Below are 9,751 nucleotides of genomic sequence, written 5' to 3' on the forward strand. Positions count from 1 at the left end.
ATGCTCAGCACTTCCTGCGCCCCTACCTACGCTCAGGTGGCCGATGGTACCCCCATATTCACCGGCACCCCCAACTGCGACTCCAAGGACGTGTCCAGATGTCGCCACACACTCCTGGGAAGCAAAGCCAGCCCCAGCGGAGCCCCACTGATCTAGTGAACCAGCCAGCCCAAGGGCAGCGGATTTTCAAGGGCCGAATTTAGAATATGACCCTCAGCTTCGGGCCCCACGCCAGGCCTCCCCGCAGGACGGCAGCTTCCTCTGAATTTATCTTCCTTCTTCAAGGCAGCTGGTTAAAAAACAAAACAAAACAAAACAAAAACGCTCCTAGATAATTAATCTGGGAAAGTTTTTATTAAGAACCTACTATGTGCTGGGCACAGGTACGGGGCTGAGTGGTACCAAAGAGGGGCGGTTTCTGCTATCATTCAAATGGGGGAGTCAGATAATAAAATAGCAAGTGAATAAATGAACAAGGTAATCTCTGATCACTGTGGAGAAATTCCAGAGACAAGGCCACAGATTGGGGTGAGGAAGACTAGGGAGGCAGACAGGAGAAGTCAGCGGTGGCTTCTGAGGTGAGCTAACAGTTCAGCTGACAGGGCTGATGAGGAAAGACCTTGAGGAGTGCTCCAGGCCTAGGGTCTCTCGAGTTCAAAGGTCCTGAGGCAGGAATGAGTTAGAAGAATGACAGCAGTGGCTCTCAAATGTCAGCAGGGGTCACGTCACCAGATGGTTTAGACAGAGTGCTGGGTCCCAGCTCCAGAGTGTCGGATTCACTCGATCCAGGATGCGATCCTAGAGTCTGCAATTCTATCAGAAACTCCTTGTTGCTGTTTTCTGAGGGACAAATGGTGACAAAGAAATTACCCTCTTCTACACCGGGACGTCATGCTGGGAGTCTCATAAAAGTCGTACTGACCCCTGGTGGAGGACACAGAAGTTCTACCTCGATCGCTTCTCCTGGCAGTGACTGCTGCGCTCACCTCCTTTAAGCATGTGTGTGTATGTGGTGCACCAGCTCTCCCGATGGATGTCACTATTAAGTACTGCCAACAGGTACCAAGGCAAATAAAAGAGAATGTGGGTGCCGCACAGCACCCCCCTTCTGGGGACTCTCACCCCAGGGGAGAACGAGACCTGGGGAGAAATAAACATACCGACACCGGCTTGGGTTACAGTTTGCGAGAGGAGGAGGCGGCCACGTCTGCGGGGGTCTCTGCTGACATCTGTGGATCCATTCATAGATGGAGTAATGGAGAGAAAATGAGAAACATGAACTCAGGAAATGAGGAAATCAGGACACCACCCCGCAATTCAAGCCCACTTTCCCATCAGATTGAGACACTTCTGATTGTGCAATAGTCTGTCGACACTGTCCTAACCCCTCGCATCTTTAACTTCCGACATGCAGTAGACTCGAGAACCTTATGTCCTGTCAACTGATTTTTTTTTTTATACCATCTAGCTCTTTTATGCGCCTGTGGTACGGTCCTGATTGAGGCCCACAACAATAACCAAGAGCCCCTGGAAGGTACCTGCTAGCTCACTCAAGTGAGGGCTCATCACGTCAGTCCTCCTTCCCTGACTAAGTGCATTTCATGATTGTCCATGTCGTTTCTAGTTGGCAATCCACGCACAGAAGCCGGGTCACACCCACCTGAGGGACCATAGAGCTAGTCACCCAAATGACCTCTAGATGCTCCAAGGTGGATTCTTGATTGAATTTCCTCTGTTTCTTTGAATCCTTGGATCCTCAAGATCAATAAACAAGTAGTTTCCAGGCCACTTCCATAATATCTGGAGCCTAAGTAGAAGAAAACGCAGACATGTGCCCGCAGAAGTGTGTGTGGGCAGGGACTCTGCTCTGGCCAGGTAAACCATTCTGTAAACTTTCAATCTAAACAAAACAATTTTTTTTCCTTTTTTTTCTTTTCTGGTGGTTCAACGTATCGAACCCAGGGCCTCATGCATGCTAAGCACTCTACCACTGAGCTGCATCTGCAGCCCTTTTTCTTTATTCTGAGACAGGGTCTCACTGAGTTGCCCAGGCTAGGCTCAAACTTGCCACCTTCCTGCCTCAGCCTCCCCAGTAGCTGGGATTGCAGATATGCACTGCCATGCTCAGCAATGAAATCATTCTTCAAATTATAAATTCAGCATAACTTCACATCCACCCCAGTATAGCACCTCCCAACTCTTCTGCCTCTCCGCTTGTCTTTTTAAACACTTGTGTTCTTCCTTTCCCAGAGCCTGGTCACATGGCAAAAGTGTGATCCACCAGCTCAGGAGCCATAAGAAAAAAGGTATGAAGATGACTAATAATTAAATAAACTTTGATATATTTATATGTAAATTTGAACGTCGGCTTTAGTGCTCCGAAACTCTGAATATTTAAAGCTCATCAAAGTAGACTAAAAATATCCACCCTGGCTTTAAGTAAGCCTCAAGAAGAGAATTGCTCAACAGGCGTAATTCACATTTTTCCTAACTGTTCTCTTCTCCGGAGGATTTTAGCCAGGGACACCACTCCAACTGCTGGCCCGGTCATTCCTCATGACACGAGAAGAATGCTGGCCTGAGCCCTGTTTAAGGCTGGGCGAGCCGGGTCCCTTTCTTGTTCCTTTCTGCTTGTGGAGGCTTGTTGCTAATGGGAACTTTCAGTCACAGCCTGTTCCGTGCGAAGGCGGATGCATCCAGGGCTCTGTAAGTCTTCCCCTCCCCTGCTTCTTGACCTTCCCCTGTCCTTTCCACCCCCTCACCAAAAAAAAAAAAAGAAAGGAAGAAGAAAGAAAGAGAGAGAGAAAATAAAGAAAGAGAGAAAGAAAGAAAGAAAGAAAAGAAAAGGAAAGGAAAGGAAAGGAAAGGAAAGGAAAGGAAAGGAAAGGAAAAGAAAGAAAAGAAAAGAAAAGAAAAGAAAAGAAAAGAAAAGAGAAAAGAAAAGAAAAGAAAAGAGAAAAGAAAGGGAAACAAAGAAAGATCTTCCTCATCTAAGCTGTGAGCTGACCTGTCACCCACTCGCGGCTTGTCTGATCCTGGAATTTCTTGCAAAAGGAACTGCCAATTGCTATAAATTACATGCTGCCTTGACAAGAAGAATGCTAATCCTTCGGGGGTTTAGAAGGAGACCACCAGACCTGTTTTGGGGGATGAGGACACATATATCTGGAGGCACTGGGAGTCTCTACCGCATCCCTGACTATCTTTCTTCCAAACAACAGGAGACCCCCAGGTGGCAGAAGGGGTCACTGTGAATGAGTAGCCAGTTAGTTGGCCACAGCCCAATTCTCATGTTCATGGCCATTGTCCCCTGGCTGTGACCGTGTGAAACCTTTGTGGTATTTTTCTGCCTGCCTGATGCTACGGTGCCATACGCTACCGTTGCTCAACTGTGCGCGCTTCTACAGTATTGGTGCAGAATGTTTACTTAAAGAGCTGAACGCCACTGGGGACAAATAGTCCAGTGACTCAACATGGAGCTTTCACGTCTGACCTCCTGTGTTCATACTGCACCGTAGTGGCTGTGACTTTAGGCAAGTGATTGAAGAATTCTAAACCTCAGTATCTCCCTGTGCAGTCCACCCCCCAAAATGGTGTCCACTTCCAGTGTTGGTGTGTGTGAAACACCTAACCTCACACAAGCACCTGGGAGGAGGTACGTAGTGAACGTTAACTATTGTAATGCTGCCTGTGCTCCCACCCAGGCAATTCACAGCAGCCTCCTGGAGTGAAAGTGACTTACTTTGGCATTGTTTTTTTTTAGCAGTTTGATCTTCCAGAATTTGAATTAATGTGCTTCATAATGAAGATTGACATTTGAGCAAATCATGAAGAGCTGCAATGCTTATGAAAAACACATTCATTTATCCGTTTGTCCTTTTGTAACGTATTTCCTGGCTGCCGCTGCTTTTCATGGTATGCATCATGGCGAGTGGAACAGACCAGGGAGAGTGATGTCTGCTAGGCGGGAGGATGGTAAACAGGAGAATAAACAGATTTAGTAAGCGCTGAATGTGATCACTGCTTGGGAAATAGGAAGTTCTCAGAAAAGACTGGCAGGGCAGACTTCCTCGAGAGGCATTAAACCGAGGAAGGATCAGAAAGGACCCACCATGCGAGGAACATGGGAAAAACCTTTCAGAGAGACAGAAGAGCAGATATCAACACCCCTGGGCTAATGGGCCGGGAGGTCTGGTCAGGAGCAGAACGAAAACCTAGGGCTGGAGCTCTGTGAACAAGAGATAGGGCCCTTTCTGCCTCTGGCAGCTCCTGTCCGAAGAGTCCGCTATGACAACACGTTTGCCTGCTGTCCACACAAAAAGGAAGCCGTGGAGACTCTGAAAAACAGAGTGAGGGTTGGGGCGGATCAAGCCCACACCCTCCATCTTTCCTCAAAGCCCTCATTCACGGCAGAGCCGACATCTGGCCTCCACGCTGCAGAAGTCGGTCCCAGCATCTTCAACCCTTGATTGTGTTTATTCCTTTAGCCCCTCTCTCTGCCCTGTGGGACCAGTGCCAGGAGAAGTGAGCTGTGTCTGGTGAATCCTGTAACTTCACCAGCTAGTGCAGTGCCCACTCTTAGCAATGTTGCTGAATGAATGAATCATCGCTAAACTTGCTGTGCTCACTGCTGCCAGGCGGTGTGCTAACTGTTTTAAACATAACAACCCAATGAACCCTTTTAACAGCCCTGAAGTGTGTACTGTTATAAATAAGTAACATTTTACAGAAGAAATGAAGGCTCAGAGAGGTCAGTAACCACTGAAGCCCTTGTAGTTGGGAAGCGGCCCAACTAGGATTTGAACCTGAAGAGTCTGGCTTGAAAGCTCTCGCTTTTAATTTAGGTATAAAATGCTTCTCAAACTCCTGTCCATAGGAATCACCTGGAAAACAAGTTCAGCTATACATTCCAGGGCCTCATTTGCAGAGTTTCTGATGCAGTAGTTGTATTAGTTATCCAGTGCTGTGTAACAAATTAAGCCCGAATTAGAGGCTTCAAACAAAAAACACCTGCTTTACCACCCAGCTACTGTGGGTCACTGCTGAGTCTCTCACAAGGTTGCAGTTTGGATGTCAGGGACTACACGGGGCCCAAGGCTTAGCCAGGAGGAACTGGTCCCATGCTCATTCATGCAGGATTTGATGAAGACATCAGCTCCTATCACGTGGACCTCCCTAGCAGGCTGTTCACAACTAGCAACCAGCTACCCTCACAGCAAATGAGAGGCCGACCAAGACCATGCTCAGGTCTCTGTGTCACCTCCTCTCAGAACTGGCATCCTGCCACCTTTGCCTAGTCTTAGGAACCGCCTGTCGCAGGAGATGTAGGGAGCCCAGGAATCTGCATTTCTAAGAAAGTGAGTGTGACGCTGTCCGTCGCCTGCACTGTGTAGCACCCATCTGCTGCAGCAAATGTGTTCGTGATGAATGAGTGGATAAACCAAGGAACAAACGAACCAGCCAATCAACAGACATGACCCTTGACTGGGTCTTTTCTCCACCCTGGCTGTCTGTACAGCCACTTCCATTTGCAAGGCTCCTGTGAAGGACAAACTCTAATTTGTAGAAAAAGGGGTGCACCTTGAGACCATCATGTGAAGTGAAATAAATCAGCTACACAAGCTCAAATATCACATGGCTTCTCTTCTGTGAGAAACCTGAAGTATAAATAAAGAGCATAAAAGATAGATCATAGGAAACAAAGATAGATCTTTCGCAGAAGGGAAGGGACCAAGGATGGAGGGAGGAGACAGCAGGGGAGGGGATGAAAAAGATGAAGCTGTGCTCTGTACGGTACATGTACCAGCTCCACAGGAGGAATGCAATCATTGTCTACTGCAAACTAATAAAAGGAAAAGGCTTTTTAAAAAATGCTGTCAAGGGGCTGGGGATTTAGCTCAGCGGCAAAAGCGCCTGCCTGGCAAGCACAAGGTCGTGAGTTCAGTTCCTGGTACCGGAGAAAAACCAAAAAAAAAAAAAAAAATGCTGTCAAAAAGGTACTGAACCTAGGAAAACCAGGATCTGCCCTGTCCCAGCCCGAATCTGATGGGCTGAACTGCAGTGGCCCCTCCCTCACGTCTCACCTCCAGAGACCCTGCAGTCTTGCCCTCAAAATCCTCGCGTGTGAGTCCGGCTCACAGAGCTCCTCCGGCTCCTTATTTTTCAGGAGAAAGAGCAAGAGGAGTGGATTTTACCTCCACCGGGCTCTTTGCTTCCACCAGGGTCCAGGAGTGGATTTTACCAAACCACCGAGTGAGTGCAAATTAAGGCAGTCTGCTCTTCCTGCCTAAATTAAACAGGACTCGCTGGCCATGGACTGTGTTTGACCCGGCTGCCTGGTGGGGAGGGGCCAGCTTGGAGGACTGGTTCTGGCTCTCAGTGACAATGCTCCTGTGACACCCTTCCCCTGTCCTGCCTGGAGGAAGGGATGTGTGTGGGGCTACGAGGCTCAGGGAGGCGAATGTTCCTAAATATACAATTGCATTGTGCCTTGGTTTGTCGAGAAAAATTACACCTCCTCGTCCCCCACTTGGGTGATCTTTAAACATCTCCTTACACAAGCCTGGTGCACCTCTGAGCTCCTTGCCCCACATGAAGAATCCAATCATGGTCTAATCTGTGTCTGCTTACCCCTGAACATAGATGCTGTTCTGGCACCTTCTGGCAGCTTTGAGTGTGTTCCTTCTGCCCAGGCCGCTGTGCACATGCTGAGATCTTGTGTCCCTTGGTCTCCCAGGCTCGTTGTCAATGATGGCCTTCCATCCCTCCCCAGGCGGCCCTCATGGAGCGCTGCTGGACACAGGAAGGGGAGGGTTTCTTTACAGCCAGGCCGGTTGTCAGTGTTAGCCTACCTGTCATTTCTCTCTGAACCACAAATTGATTTCCAGAATATATGAGAGGTGTTCTGTGCTATATTCATGCGTACGTAGCACATATGTGTTCGTGTGTGTGCACACATGTGGCTCTCAGTCACACCATGAATGTAACGCCGGCTGGGATGGGTCCACCAGGAACCTCGCTTATAGGTTTGAGTCAACACTGAGATTCTTCATTTGCTTGAAAAGAAAGTGGCTGGGATGCCTGAATCTCCTCATCCAAGGTAGGAAATTGACGTTCAAACTGGTGAGAGCTAGGCTCCTAATACTCTCTTAGCCACCGCTGTGGATCTAACCTCCCTTTTCTTTCTTAGGCGGACATCAGCAGCACGATGCGCCCCGCCTACTTGCCACACTATGGCCCATGATGGATGCTTTTCTAGTGAATGGCTAACCAAAGCCGTATTCTGCAGAAAAGCTAAGTAAAATACAATAGGGTCTATGCATTGTCTAAGCCAAGTCTTACTTCAAGGCACTGGCGTATTGAAATCCAAAAATGGGTCACGTTGGCAAGGGTTATTAACATTGGGAAGAGATCAATGTGAGACTTCCCTGGATCGAAGGAAGGACTGAAGGAGTGTGGTCCACCCCTGCACCCGGTCCACAGCTCAGCAATGATGCTGTTCCTCTCTTCTCCCATTTTGACTGAAGTAATATAACAATATATATATTGCACATGGCGTAACTCCTTGCTTTGCACCTGGGTGTTATTTTTAAGATTACATATAATGTAACATATTACTAACATTATAGAACTCTCAGCAGGAACATGAACTTCATGAGGGCCAGGATGATCTATTGAACACCATGCCTGATACACTTAAGTGCTCGTCAAGTATATGAATGCAAAACATACAAATGAATGAAGGAGCAAGTGAGTCTCTTTAGCAATGCAATGTCATGTAAATTGAATCAGGGTGGCGGTTGGGGGTGGGAAAGGAGTAGAAAAAAATTAAGTTTGGAGACAAATACTGCCTGAGAATTAATCAGCCTGATAAATCACCTTTGAAATATATACAGCAATAGGAAAATGGTAGTTTCTTTATGATAAATTGATTTTCATTTGTATTTTGGTGCGGCTTGTAATCAGTAAAGGAATTGCTATATTATTTCTGTAAGCCCATTTGCCTTATTCTGAACAGGTTTACCACTGGCTGGAACTCGTTTCTGAGGCTAAATTCTTCAGCCAAGAATGCAGTGCATTCGGCTTCAGGGAGAGGGTTTAGCTTTCCCTGGGTGATGTCTCCGCAGTAGCCAGGTGGCCCCGCGGCTGGCTCCTCAGGGGCTAAAACCTCCTTCCTCAGGGGCTAAAAATAATCCATCCCAGCAAAGCCTACGTACTCCGGGGAGCTGCTGCTCAGTACCCAAACAAAATTTGGATTGCATCAGTGGGGAAGAAAGGTGGGATACTGGATTGGCCGCAAACTGCTTCTTCACCACTGATATAAGCCTTTGTGACAATTAAGCTTTTGAAGATTACTTAATAACAAAGCTGGCTGTGGTGATGGACACCTGTAATCCCAGCACTTAAGAGGCCAAGGCAGGAGGCCAAGGCAGGAGGATACCACAACTTGGAGACCAGCGTGAGCTACAAAGTGAGTTGAAGGTCAGCCTAAACTGCAGAGCAAGACCCTTCTCAAAACAAACACCACACACACACACACACACACACACACGAAGTAAAAAAATAAAGTTGGTTGACAACAAGACAACAAGCCAAAACTAATTTTCTTTTTTGGTACTGGAAATCGAACTCAGGACCTTGCACTTGCCAGGCAGCAAAACTAACTTTCAATGATAGTCTCTCATGGCCCCTTAGGTCATCATAAAACAGTAGTAAATGGCACTTTAGTGGATCTTTGTACAGACATGCTTGAGGTCTCCAGGTCCAGGTCTGCAGGGTGTCCAGCTTTCCTAGTCCTCTCTGTTTCATCTCTCTTTGTATCTTCCAACTAAAACAAAGGTATTTCTTTGAAAGCAATTTTAGTATTATCCATATAACTGCCATTCGCCTTCACTTAGATAAGGGTTTTCCTTTTTTCCCCAAGGTAATTCAGCTTCTGGGACAGGAAGGAACATATACTGTATCTTGAGTCATCATCTTATCTACACTGGGATCCTCCTTCCCACCTCATCCTTTTTGTAACTTTATTGCCTGTTTCCAAAATAAAGTCTCTTTGAAGAAGTTAGGGAGAGCCCAATTTCCACATTCCTGAGAAGCAGTGGAAAGAGCACACAAAGTTCTACATTTGATGTTAATTCCTTTGCTTCCTTGAAATGCGGCCTTGTTCCATTCAGGGAAACTACATATTGGGAAGAAAAAATGACCTGACAGAGGCAAAAACACTGTATGTAGCGGTAAGTGTTCAATGTTATTTACTACTATCCCAGTGATTACAAAAAAATAACACTGAAAAAATATTTTTACAGGTTATAGAAAATTTAGAAAACATACATAAGCAAAGTGAAAATGAAATGACCTATAGCTATTATCAAGTGATAACCAAAGTCAACATTTCCACATATACACTTCCACACTGTACTTATATTTATACATTTTTAAATAAAAGTGAGATCACATTGAACAATGTTGTTTTGTAATTGAAATTCTCTCCGTATGATGTATTTTATGCATTATTCCAGATTGATACACTCAGTTCTGCATGATCTTTCGTGTTCAAATTGTTGTTTCACATTTTACACAATTTCTCCATTGGACACTTACTTTAGGAAACTATTTGTATGTAAAAAGGAATTCTATGGTTCAGAACTTTATAATATTCAGAATTTTCATACTCTTGTGGGTGTTCCCTATTTATAGTTGTGCCCCTGGTTCTAGCTAGTGAGCAATACACAATCTCAGGGTGTTCTTGTGA

General features: G+C 46.2%; 1 long non-coding RNA gene across 3 annotated transcripts; it reads right to left on the reverse strand.

The window, feature by feature from the left end:
• Nucleotides 1-346: 346 nt before the first annotated feature.
• LOC106148205 lies at nt 347-6,840 on the reverse strand. 3 transcript variants are annotated; one of them, XR_001233435.1, is made up of 4 exons: nt 6,631-6,840; nt 1,661-1,807; nt 1,161-1,229; nt 347-1,049 (listed from the first exon to the last, which is right to left on the reverse strand). It is a non-coding gene; the product is annotated as an uncharacterized LOC106148205 (long non-coding RNA). The 3 variants fall into 3 exon arrangements; XR_001233434.1 differs by having other exon boundaries at nt 347-840; nt 923-1,229; XR_001233433.1 differs by having other exon boundaries at nt 347-1,229.
• Nucleotides 6,841-9,751: the final 2,911 nt, after the last annotated feature.

This window comes from Chinchilla lanigera, unplaced genomic scaffold, assembly GCF_000276665.1.
Source record: "Chinchilla lanigera isolate Chin_1 unplaced genomic scaffold, ChiLan1.0 scaffold00016, whole genome shotgun sequence".
Taxonomy (NCBI): Eukaryota; Metazoa; Chordata; class Mammalia; order Rodentia; family Chinchillidae; genus Chinchilla; species Chinchilla lanigera.